The sequence below is a fragment of the Pogona vitticeps genome, chromosome 1 (assembly GCF_051106095.1).
Source record: "Pogona vitticeps strain Pit_001003342236 chromosome 1, PviZW2.1, whole genome shotgun sequence".
In the NCBI taxonomy this organism is placed as follows: Eukaryota; Metazoa; Chordata; class Lepidosauria; order Squamata; family Agamidae; genus Pogona; species Pogona vitticeps.
The window spans coordinates 41,801,658-41,813,687 of NC_135783.1; the positions used below are offsets into that span (position 1 = coordinate 41,801,658).

A 12,030-nucleotide genomic window follows, 5' to 3' on the forward strand; every position below is an offset into this window, starting at 1 on the left:
AACGCTGGGTGCAGCACTACTCCGAGCTATATTCCAGAAAGAATGTAGTAACCGAAGAAGCATTAAATAACATTGAGTGCCTGCCTGTCTTGGAAGAGCTGGACAGCGAACCAACCCTAGCAGAAATAAATGCGGCCTTGGATTCCCTCACCTCTGGCAAGACACCTGGAAGGGACAACATCCCTGTTGAAGTGCTGAAATGCTGTAAGGAGATCATCATCACCGAACTGTATGAAATCTTTTGTCTCTGCTGGAGGGAAGGTGGAGTACCACAGGACATGAAGGATGCAAACATTGTCACGTTGTACAAGAACAAAGGTGACAGGGGTGACTGCAATAACTACCGTGGTATCTCTCTTCTTAGCGTTGTAGGGAAGCTGCTTGCCCGTGTTGTGCTGAAGAGGCTCCAGGTGCTTGCAGACAGAGTCTATCCGGAATCACAGTGTGGATTTCGAGCAAATAGATCCACCACTGACATGGTATTCTCCCTCCGACAGTTGCAGGAGAAATGCAGGGAACAACAACAGCCACTCTTAGTGGCCTTCATAGACCTTACAAAAGCATTTGACTTGGTTAGCAGGGATGGCCTTTTCAAAATACTTCCCAAGATTGGATGTCCACCTCGTCTCCTTAACATCATCAGGTCCTTCCATGATGGAATGAAAGGCACTGTAGTTTTTGACGGCTCAACATCAGATCCCTTTGACATCCGAAGTGGAGTGAAACAGGGCTGTGTCCTCGCACCAACACTTTTTGGGATCTTTTTTGCTGTCATGCTGAAGCATGCCTTTGGAACTGCAACAGAAGGTGTCTATCTCCGGACTAGATCAGATGGAAAGTTCTTTAATCTCTCTAGATTGAGAGCGAAGACCAAAGTCCAACTGAAATGCATGCGGGACTTCCTCTTTGCAGATGATGCAGCCATTGTTGCCCACTCTGCTGAAGACCTCCAACAACTCATGAATCGTTTCAGCAAGGCCTGCCAAGACTTTGGACTAACAATCAGCCTGGAGAAAACACAAGTCATGGGCCAGGGTGTGGACTCACCTCCCTCTATTACCATCTCCACACAAGAATTGGAGGTTGTTCATGACTTTGTGTACCTTGGCTCAACCATCTCTGACACCCTCTCTCTAGATGTCGAGCTGGATAAACGCATTGGGAAAGCAGCTACCATGTTCTCTAGACTCACAAAGAGAGTATGGCTCAATAAGAAACTGACAACACATACCAAGATCCAGGTCTATAGAGCCTGTGTCCTGAGCACACTCCTGTACTGCAGCGAGTCCTGGACCCTTTGTGCCCGGCAGGAGAGGAAGCTGAACACCTTCCATATGCGTTGCCTACGACGGATTTTTGGTATCACCTGGCAGGACAGAGTTCCAAATAGAGTAGTCCTAGAACGAGCTGGAATTTTCAGCATGCATACATTACTGAAACAGCGACGTCTACGCTGGCTTGGGCACGTTGTGAGAATGGCTGATGGTCGGATTCCAAAGGATCTCCTATATGGAGAATTAGTGCAGGGAAATCGCCCCAGAGGGAGACCACAGCTGCGATACAAGGATATCTGGAAGCGGGATCTGAAGGCCTTAGGAATAGACCTCAACAGATGGGAAACTCTGACATCTGATCGTTCAGCCTGGAGGCAGGCAGTACATCACGGCCTCTCCCAATTTGAAGAGACCCTTGTCCAGCAGGCTGAGGCAAAGAGGAAGTCACAAAGGAAGCAAAACCAGGGAGCTGGACAGGGGACAGATTGGATTTGTCTCCAGTGTGGAAGGGATTGTCACTCTCGAATTGGCCTCCTCAGCCACACTAGACGCTGTTCCAAGTCCTCCATACAGAGCACGCTACCATAGTCTTTCGAGACTGAAGGATGCCTACTCACCATTGCCAGTATTAGATCTGGGCTAAGGCTTTGTTGTTGTTTAAAAGAAACTGTATGCCAGGATTCTATTTATCATCTGCTGAGCAGAAAGTCCCACCAGTGCAGTAATGCAGCATTATACCAGTTGCACTATCATTGCCATTGGGCAAGCAGAGTTGAGTTTTCTTGATGGTGCTCACCTCTTGTGCAGTGGCAGCCCTTGTGGTAACTGCATCCAGTGGGAGTTTCCATTCAGCAGTAACTCCGTAGGTCTGTCCATAGTCTCTTCACAGTATCTGTGAGTTACAAAAAAAAACACTTTACTTAAAACATTTTTTATCTGGTCATTTGTTTAAAAACTCTTGTAGTAGCCATGGAAAGCAAAGAATTTCATGCAGGCAGATCAGTAAGCTGAGGAGGGCTAAACCCCCACATTTCTTCTCTACCAGCCTACTTTGTTTATCCACGCTGACTGCAAGGGAAGGGAAAGCTGTGACATACCTCTCTTCCCCTCTGCTGCCATGCTTCATAGTTGGGAAGAAGCCCAACTTCGCATATTAGTAAAAATAATGGCAGGCTAGCAGTGGGGGGGGGGCTTATTTGCAAGGCTGCTTCATCAAATCTTATTCGACTAAGTTCAGAGTTATTGGCAAAAATTCTGTCTTTTGAAATTTGAACATACTGAGCAGATATTCAAAATCCCTGGAAGTATCACTTCATGCTGTGAAAGTCGTTCGTCATCATTTAAAATGTTTTCTGCTTGCCTGGGTAGCAAAGGTTTGTGTGAGTTCAGAAACATGTCCTCTTCACCAGTTCCTGGACTCTCCTGGCATTGAATGCCTAGTTCCAAGTCTGAGCCGATTCAGACTTGAACTCAGCTTTGGGGTTAACACAGATGCGCTGATGGTTGGTTCTGTGAAAAGAAGTGCCTGTTATTTTGCTGAGCAATACTCCAGTTCATAATTTTCCTTTGTTGTTGTTTTAACCATTTGTCTGTTTCTTTGTAAAGTGATATTTCTTTCACATACTTTAACCCGTGTGAGTTGGCCAGCCAAAGAGTTCTCTTAGGCTTGTTTCGCAGATTAGATAACAATCTATTACTTTACTCAAAAAATTGTACTTGATTAGTAATTCAGTAGAACTGTTTCCCTTATTGGCACAGTAGAATGTATGCAAATAAAACACAGGAGAAATAAGCACCTCTCACAGTAGCACAAGTAACACAATCAACTTTAAGCAATGCTGAATTAATTTAACATCTGCAGCAAGGGAGGCACCCATCATCTCTGCTCAGAACCTTTTGGCAAGTGGTTAGAGCCTACCTTTTAAATGTGTATGTCAAAGGACAGTCACTTTAAAATCAGCAGCAGAGTGTGCTAGTAGGTGGTTCATAAGTTGTCTTTGGGAATCATTCACAGGTCTCTATTACTTGTGAAACTTTCTAGTGGTATTCTGGGTCCCATTGACCGGGCAGAAAAATCTGTGTTCCACATGTTTTAGTACTGTTTGACCATGCTTAAGATGTTGTCAAGTTATGGAGGGTCAAATATTGCCACTTTATAATTTCAGCCATACAGCAGATTCCAATAGAGATAATTAAGTGTACAAATCAGACACTATAAACATTGGTGATGAGTTCGCTACAGTGAGTAGGCTGAAGAATCAAGGGTTGGGAGTTTGATTCCGTTCTGTAACTTCCTGAACTGCCAGCCTTTATGGCCTTGGGCAAGCCTCAAAGTCCAGGTTATTCCCAGAAGAACTGAATGGTAAGCCACTTCTGATACTTTATTCCTCCATTCTGTCTTCCCTTTCTCCCCTGCTGCTTCCTTTTTTACATTGGTCTAATTAGGACAATTGCAAAATTGATGAGTCCTTGGACTCTTTATTGTACCTTGTTGGTGGGTGGGTGTGCACAAGCATTCTGTTATTGTATTTATCATTTATAGTAAATTGCTGTGTGGGGGAGCGAGGGATAGAAGAAAGACTGGTTAGCCAAAGTTTCAGCCAGTGTGCCAGAAGATGGATAATCTGTGGCAGTATATTCAGGAGGATAATTCATTGTACTTGCAGAAGGATGTTGGGCGCCGAAGAAAACTAAATTTGCAATGATCATTATGAAAACCTTGGTGCCGTATAGACCACTTCTGGAGAACCACTGAATTAATTACCATAATGACCTGTTTCAAAATAAAACTTTTTAACTGCTTTAAATATTGTTTTGCCAGTGCATGAGGAGAGGCATTCTACCCACTTGTAGCAGCTGTTTCTCCCACATGTAATCTTTATTTCAACTGAAAGTTCTGAGGGAAGTCAGATCCCTATCCCATGGATTGCCCTCAGTATCACCCACCCGCTCACCATTCTGCATTTTTCTGCTATGATTTCAATGCATGTCCAAATTCTAGACAAGACCCAAGCCATGGAAGTGCAGTGGACACAGGAATAAAACAGAAGCATATAAATAACACCCTGAAAGGGAATCCTGCAAACACACATACACACGCACACAAAGAGAGAGAACCATTCTTTATTTCCTGACTTTGTGGCCTAACGGCTATGACTCAGGAAGATATAAATACAGAATCCAATCCAGTGACTAACTGCTTAGAATTCTGTGCCTCAGCAGAAGTGGAACCTGTGGTCAACTCTAGTACTATCAAATGTTTTTTCTGTTCAGTAATATCCCTTGGTGTTTGTTATCTACCATGCAGTTTGCCCAAAGAACAGTGATTTTTATTTCAGTTAACTTCCTGACAATGCTAAAAGGGACTAATAAATGCAGCATTTGCCAGACAAAGAGTCTGAGGGAGGCTTCTACAATTCACCCAACGGAGAGTGGTTAACCTTTCCCTCCCTCTTGCTGTTTGCAGGACAGTAGAAAATGACATTGACCCCAGTGTGAGAGGCCTGTTAACAGTAGTGGTGACTATCCTCAGGCAAAAGACTGGAGCTCTAATTGTGGTTAATTACACACCAACTTGGTGAGGTGGAGAGTATTATTGTAAAAATAATGCTCTCAATATGGATAATATAATAGCTCTCTTTATTTTTCATGTAGCCAAAATAGCCCTGTGACTTAGCCTTTTGCTTTCTCGCCTACAAATATGCAATCCAACAGATTTTTGTAATACAAAGAGCCATACAGCATAAATTAACCCACCAGCTGCTCCAATCAGCAGCTATTAAATTTATTTAACACTGCATCTATTATTTTCCAAAGTTCAGCCTGACTGTGAAAGTCGCATGACTTGAAATCATTCCCTCTGTCTTGAGTTGCTTCATAATAGACAGGGGTCTCCTAGGTCATCTTGTCGTCTGTGATCTTGATACAGACTTATAAGGCCTTTCCTCCCCATATGATATACATGGACTTGTTACTCATTCCTTGCAGGGGTTCCATATTTTGAATCAGAGCACCCGCCTGTCTAGCCCAGATTTGGCAGTGCTGACTGGCAGCAGTTTTCCAGGGCTACAGGCAGGATTCCTTCCTAGCCCTACCTGAAGTTGCCAGGGATTGAACCTGGGGCCTTCTGTAGGTAAAGCATGGGTTCTTCCTCCGGAAAAGCATTTCCTTTGTGTTTCCTGGTAGGAACACAACTTACAGTTAGTGCATTATTTGTGATAAGAGTGCAATGTAGGATGTAGTTGCTACTGCTGTTTTCACTGCAATATAGTTGGAAAAGACAGGGAAATGATAACAGCCTGAAATTTGCAGTCATGTGGTATGATGCCCAGAAAGTCAATCAGGAGTGGAGACTCCCCAGCCAGTTATCCATAAGAACTTCCATTCTTAGGGAAAGTTTTTAAGCAAACCTTCCAACTGCAGACAGAACTGGGTACCATCATATTCTAGGCTCCTGATAAATCCATAGATAGAGTCACTGATGACTCCTAGTCAGAATGGCTATATATCATATCTGATTTCAGAGTGTATTGGACCATATGGCCCTTAGGATCCCCTCCTACTGATGCCCTTCTGGCAGGCTGGTTGAACAGAATGTACTTCTGTCTGTTGGCTATTAGTTGAACAGAATGTTGGACTATATAAACCTTGGCTCTGGACTATCATGACTCTTCTTATATTCATTTGCCATTGCTCCATCACAATGAGTATTGTAAACTGAGAGTGCTTGATGATTTTACACCCCTTCGCTAATTTTGAGCAGGAAAGGCATACAGAAAAGCCCACTCATTGGCTGCCTTGCAATTGTTTTTGTTGTTTCTTTTTTTATTTTTAAATTGTTTCTAACACACACACACACACCTTTGTTTTGCCCTGTTCTACTGTAGCAATGCTAGTGGTTACTCCATTTCTATGACAGGACACAATAAAGAACTATCAATGTTACTTTGAGACTAGCACGAGGATAGCATTCGGAATAAAATATGGTCAGAATCTTATTGGCGTTTGCGTAACTTGTCACGGCTTATTGTTGCTAATTGACAAGGTGCCAGGGCATATCTTTGGTCATGATCCTAATCACACACACAACTGTGTCACCAAGATGCAACCTGGTGCTTTTTCATCAGCCTATATATATATCGGGCAAAACTATTAATAATTATGTGCTGTTAAGTTTATTCCAAATTATGGAGATCCTTCCCAGGGTTTTTTAGATCCTATACCAGGCCCTACTTTCAGTGGCACTCCAGAAGCGTGCAGCTTCTCTAAGGCTGCATAGGGTAGTTTTTCTCATGGGAGCTACAGTGGGGGAGCAAACTCCTCTGCAGCCAGATGTTCCAGTCCACTGACCTATTGAGCCAATGTAATACATACAAGTGGTCCTAAGTAGGAAGAAAGAAGCTGGTGTCAATCTGTATTGCAGGGGTAGATGGTGGAAGACGAGCCAAATGTGAAAGGGAATGAGTAACGAGCGTATGCTTTTGCAGTGGTATGTGGGAGCTTCTTGTCAGGCACCAGGGCTGCAGTTCTAGGCACCATACCAGCAGTTCTTTTAATAAAAAGTGATGTGTGTGGTGGGGACTTATTGTTCTTCTGTTTGCTGCAAGTCCTATACTGTGCATTTGTGCATTGCAAAGCTCTTGATAGACCTTGGTGCATCTGGCTACCATTGAGATCAAAAAGCATAATTATCTCTCATTTGCAAAAGAGGGAAGAATGGAGGCATTAGGTGGCGTGCAGATTGTTCAGAGATGAAGCAAACAGTACTGTTTGATTCACTGCTACACAGTCAGATATGAAGCTTCATAATCATAATACTTGATCCAAAGGACCTGTCTTGACTAGTTCAAGACAGCACCATATAATTATAAAAGGCCTCTCTTTCTTCTCTGCTCCGTGGAGAAGGCTTTTTGATCAATGAATGGAAACATAATTAAAGCAAATTGAGCAAATGTAAACAGGTTTGTACCATGCAACATGCACTCTTAACATATACAGTGGGAAAATAGGACGACCACCCAAGTCATGGTCTAGTGTTACATTTAATCCACCCAGCGCTTCCTAATTAAATTCCTTTCTGTCCTTCTTCAAGGGGAGAGGGACTGCAGTCTTTCATAGTCTCCTTCCAGATGGAAATGCATATTTTAATGGTGATCCAGCTGCTGGAGAGATGTGACTCACGAACAATGCTGTAAAGACATTTGATGAAATTCGGTGTCTAGTCATTCTCTCTCTCCAAGTTCAAAGAGGCCTCACAGTTGAAACGTAACACAGCCCTAGGTCTTAATTGGATCAGGGCTTGGACACAGAACATGATTTTCAATGCCAGACTTCTTGTGGAATATATGAAATCATAAAAAGGAATGTCTGTAGGAATGTTTAGTGTGCCCTTGCTCTCATTACTGAGTCACTGAAATGCAGAACCAGGGCTAGCAAAGCAAGCGGTGTTGGAAGTCTCCACATGTTTCTTTAGACCTAGGGCCTGTCCACTCTAGGAAATGTGGTGTGATTTGGCCAGTGCTTTAAAGGTCCTCAGAGCTGATGGGAGCAATCTTTCTTCAGAGCAGTCGATTTTAAGTCTTGGTACCCATCTGGAAAGGTAGAACAAAGAGCTATTTTGCATCTCTGTGAATCATTCCAAAAAGAATGCATGCCCTAGGCCTGTGGCTCAAAGATATGGGCCAGCTCTTAAAGCAAAGCAAAGCATGCTGCTTATATACCGGCCCATAGTGCTTCAGGCACTCTCTGGGCAGTTTACAAGTTAATTATGCAGGCTACATATGCCGCCCCCCCCCCCAGCGAGCTGGGTACTCATTTTACTGACCTCAGAAGGATAGAAGGCTGAGTCAACCTTGAGCCAGCTACCTGGGATTGAACCCCAGGTCATGAGCACAGTTTTAGCTGCAGTACAGCGGTTTAACCACTGCGCCACGAGGCTCTTTTAAGGGAAAGGATGAATCATTTTGAGCAGAAACATAAGTGGACCAGATTTTCCCCCCTTGCCAAACAGTTCTGTCAGGGAACCATATGCCATATCTATATGGCAGTGCGGCCAGACTTTAGAAATCAAACAGAAAGACCTGCCTCTAAGTCTGTGTCCACTTGCAACCGATTTCTTTTCAAGACAGGAAAAGGAAAATAAATGATCCTTGTTCTTGTGCTGCTGTTTGTGCATGTGGAATCTGCCCACATGTATGAAGAAAAGCACAGGTATTATTTGCAAGTCATGTTTGCTACCTCAAGCAACAGGCTTCACCCCAGTAGTCTGCTAAGGAAGTTTCATGTATATTTTCCCCATTGATTTCTCTTCTGATTTTTACTGGTGTTGTAAAGCTGGGGCAGGCAATCCATAGCCTTGCGGAAGTTGTTGGACTGGAACTCCCATTGGCTCTAACCAGTAGAGCTGGTGTGAGAGATGATGCAGACCAACAACATCTGGAAGGTGGGCTGGAGATGCCTACCCCTTTTGTAAAAGGTTTCTAAATTAAACAAGTAGCGATCTGCTGCCCTCTGGCTGTTTTACATAAGCTAATGGCTATGTAATCTAATGGTAAATACAGGCCTGGTTGCAAGCTGGCCTCTGCAAACAGGGCAGCACAAGGAACGCAAAATAGCCCCTGGTCTGTTTCCACAATTCTGCAGCCAAAAATAACAAGAAATCAACAAAAAGTACTGAAAAGGATAGCTGTCTTAGATTTTTTTAGTTTACATAGTACCTGACTGTTTCCAAGTCTTACAGTTCAAAGCCGCACCTGCTGTCACTTACTGTTCTTACTTCACGTGTTACTTACCTAGAACACGTTTATTTACCTAATTTAAAATTGTTTTTATGTTATATCCTTCCTAAAATCAATGAAAGATCACAGGACTGGAAATCTGGCTGTTTCCTTTTGTTTTTCGCCTATACTTTGCTGTATTACCTGCCTGACTGGATTTTTAAAAAGCACCCTCAATTTTCATTGTCTTTCTTTGTTGAATGAAAATACAACTGATTGTCACAAAGGTTTCAGAGTCACTTTGTGAATCTAAGTAAGTGGTCAGAACTTGTGTGTTTTGTGCCATCAAATTGGAACCAACTTAGGTAAAGGTAAAGGTTCCCTTTGACAATTTGTCCAGGCGTGTCTGACTCTAGGGGGTGGTGCTCATTTCCATTTCCAACTGATAGAGCCAGTGTTTCTCTGAAGACAGTTTCCGTAGTCACATGGCCAGCGGGCGACTAGACACGGAATGCCATTATTTTCGCACCGAGGTGGTACCCATTTATCTACTTACATTTGTATGCTTTCCAACTGCTAGGTTGGCAGGAGCTGAGACAAGCGACGGGAGCTCACTCCATCACGTGGATTCGATCTTACGATTGCAGGTCTTCTGACCTTGCAGCACAGAGGCTCCTGCGGTTTAACCTGCAGCGCCACCACGTCCTGACTTATAGCGACCTTAATAGGGTTTTGAAGATAAATGAGATACTTAAGGAATGGTTTTACCAATTCCATTTCCCCAGTACGTTCCCATGGCTGAGCAGGAATTCGAACCCTCTTTGCTAGAGTCCTAGTCCATCGCTGTATCCACTACACCACACTGGGAATCCCAGTATTTAACAAAGGATTAATGGTATATTCTTTAATGTCCCAAATCAAATGCTTAAAATAAAACATTCCCTACCAAAATATCTCTAAAACCACTGATTCAGTGAGCTGGAAGGAAATGTTCATTCAGGAAAATGAATTTCTGTCTCTTGAACCTTGAAGAAGAAGAAGAAGAAGAAGAAGAAGAAGAAGAAGAAGAAGAAGAAGAAGAAGAAGAAGAAGAAGAAGAAGAAGAAGAAGAAGAAGAAGAAATGGCAACAAATGCCATAAAATGGTAAAATCAATTGCCATGTCTTCATTTAAAAGTTGCTTGTATGAGAGTCCTGGTATAGAAATGAGAATCTGGCTGGGGTATATGTGTCTGGGTCTACAGGTATCTCTGAATGTGAAATATTGAAAACACATGGAAATCTATTTTAATTTACTATAGTAACAGAAAGTAGGAGATTATTAAATAAGTAATTTGGGGATAAGAACAATTTCACCACAAGGCAGCATATCTCAGCAAGTTGTGCACCCCTGTTTATGGAATTTATGGGATGCTTCAAGATGTCTCAATGGCCACTGACTTAATTAAAGCATTCCTGGTTCTATCAAAGTCCATCAGCCATGATAATTGACAGAGCTTGCTTCCCGTACAAGATGTAGTTTTGGTACAACCCAGCAGGACCCTACTCACTTTCTTAAAGTCCATTAATTAAAAGGAGCCAAAATTTGTTCCGTCCATCATTTTCCAAAATCTCTCTTTTTCTGAAATAATGACACAGAAACAGAATGATTGCAGTCCAAAAGACTTGAACACTTCCAATATATGATAGTCCTTGGTCAATATTTCACAACTGACTAATTGGGTACAGAAGAACATTTCCTCTATAGATCACATCTCAGATTAATTTTAAAAACAGCTCAGGTTATAATTTCTGGAAATACATGAAGCAAAATTTCAGAAAGTTAAACATGGCTAAAAGTAGTTATTAAATATTGATCAAAGGCGCTACCTAACAGATGACAGAAAATATCATTGGAGGAACTGAGACTTAGTTCTAGTCCCAGTTCTGAAAGTTGGGAGAGTTTGCAGTGTCAGACCCATAGCTGATACTTTACAAGCAATTGTAGTCCCCCCCACCCTTGTTGAAGCAAGTATCATCCTTTGCCCGAAATCCTGATAGGACTGTGTTCCACGTTCTGTTGCCCTGTACATCATTGGAAGTGCAAGTGGGAGCAATGAAACATACCAGAGGAAACAGTAGAACTAGGTCAGCAAAAATTATACTGAGCCCCTTTATACTCCAGAAGTGAAAATAGAAGATGAAACTTTCATAAATAGCCGATAAAAGGTACTATAAGAACCTTTTTGTTATGTGCAACTTAAGTAGCTTCCTAAAGGTCTTACCATTAACAACCCTGTTCAAGTCTTCCAGACTAAAGACTGTGACTTTCTTTATTGAATCAATCCCTCCTTGACACGTCATCCTCTTTTCCAGCTGCCTTCCACTTTTGCTAACATTAGTATCTTCTCTAGTGACTCTTGTTTTAGCATGATGAGCTCAAAGTATAAGAGCCCAGTTTAGTCGTGTGTTACTTCTAAAGAGATTTTAGGCTTGATTTGATCTGGAACCCACATATTTGTCTTTCTAGAGGTTAATTTGTCTGGACTCTGAGACCAGGCGAACACTTCCAAAAAAAGCTTTGCTTTATGTTCTCACTTTGTCTCCGTGCCTGTCTCAACATCTGTTAAGTTGTGCACGACTGCCTATCTCCCAGGTAATTGAGGGATCTTGCAAATACATGGAGTGTTGTGTAGACTCTTTGCTTTCTTAACTTAATGCACTGAGGGAGTGGTGGGGGAGATTGACAGGAGTGATTGTTGAGTTCTTTCTTACTATATACCACAAACTAGATAACTCCCCAGGTCTCTCATCTGTTGGCCTTTGATCATGAATAGTTTTGTCACAGGGATGTTTTCAAGAAGAAAGGAAACCATGTACACACTAGACATCCTATCTGGGCTCATCACTCAGGAATGCATGGGGTTAACAGTCAGTGCCATTTAATCAGTTGCAAATGACCCATCAGGAAATCTGTCAGGAAGTTGGTACGGATTCCTTGGGACTGATGCAATGGTATTGCACCGGTATACTTTTCTAGAAACACTCTAGCAAGTGGCTGTT

At 42.5% G+C, this 12,030-nt stretch overlaps 2 protein-coding genes across 6 annotated transcripts in view; one reads left to right on the plus strand and one right to left on the minus strand.

Annotated features, from left to right (window-relative positions):
• Positions 1-12,030, plus strand: part of RBKS (ribokinase) — a 72,067-nt gene that overhangs the window by 52,689 nt on the left and 7,348 nt on the right. The window lies entirely within an intron of this gene.
• Positions 1-12,030, minus strand: part of MRPL33 (mitochondrial ribosomal protein L33) — a 30,879-nt gene that overhangs the window by 3,726 nt on the left and 15,123 nt on the right. The window contains exons 5-6 of the mRNA XM_020793120.3: positions 9,546-10,609; positions 5,369-7,864 (exon numbers count right to left, since the gene is read on the minus strand). The gene's annotated coding sequence lies outside the window, so the exon portion shown is untranslated. The remainder of the gene's footprint in view (positions 1-5,368; positions 7,865-9,545; positions 10,610-12,030) is intronic.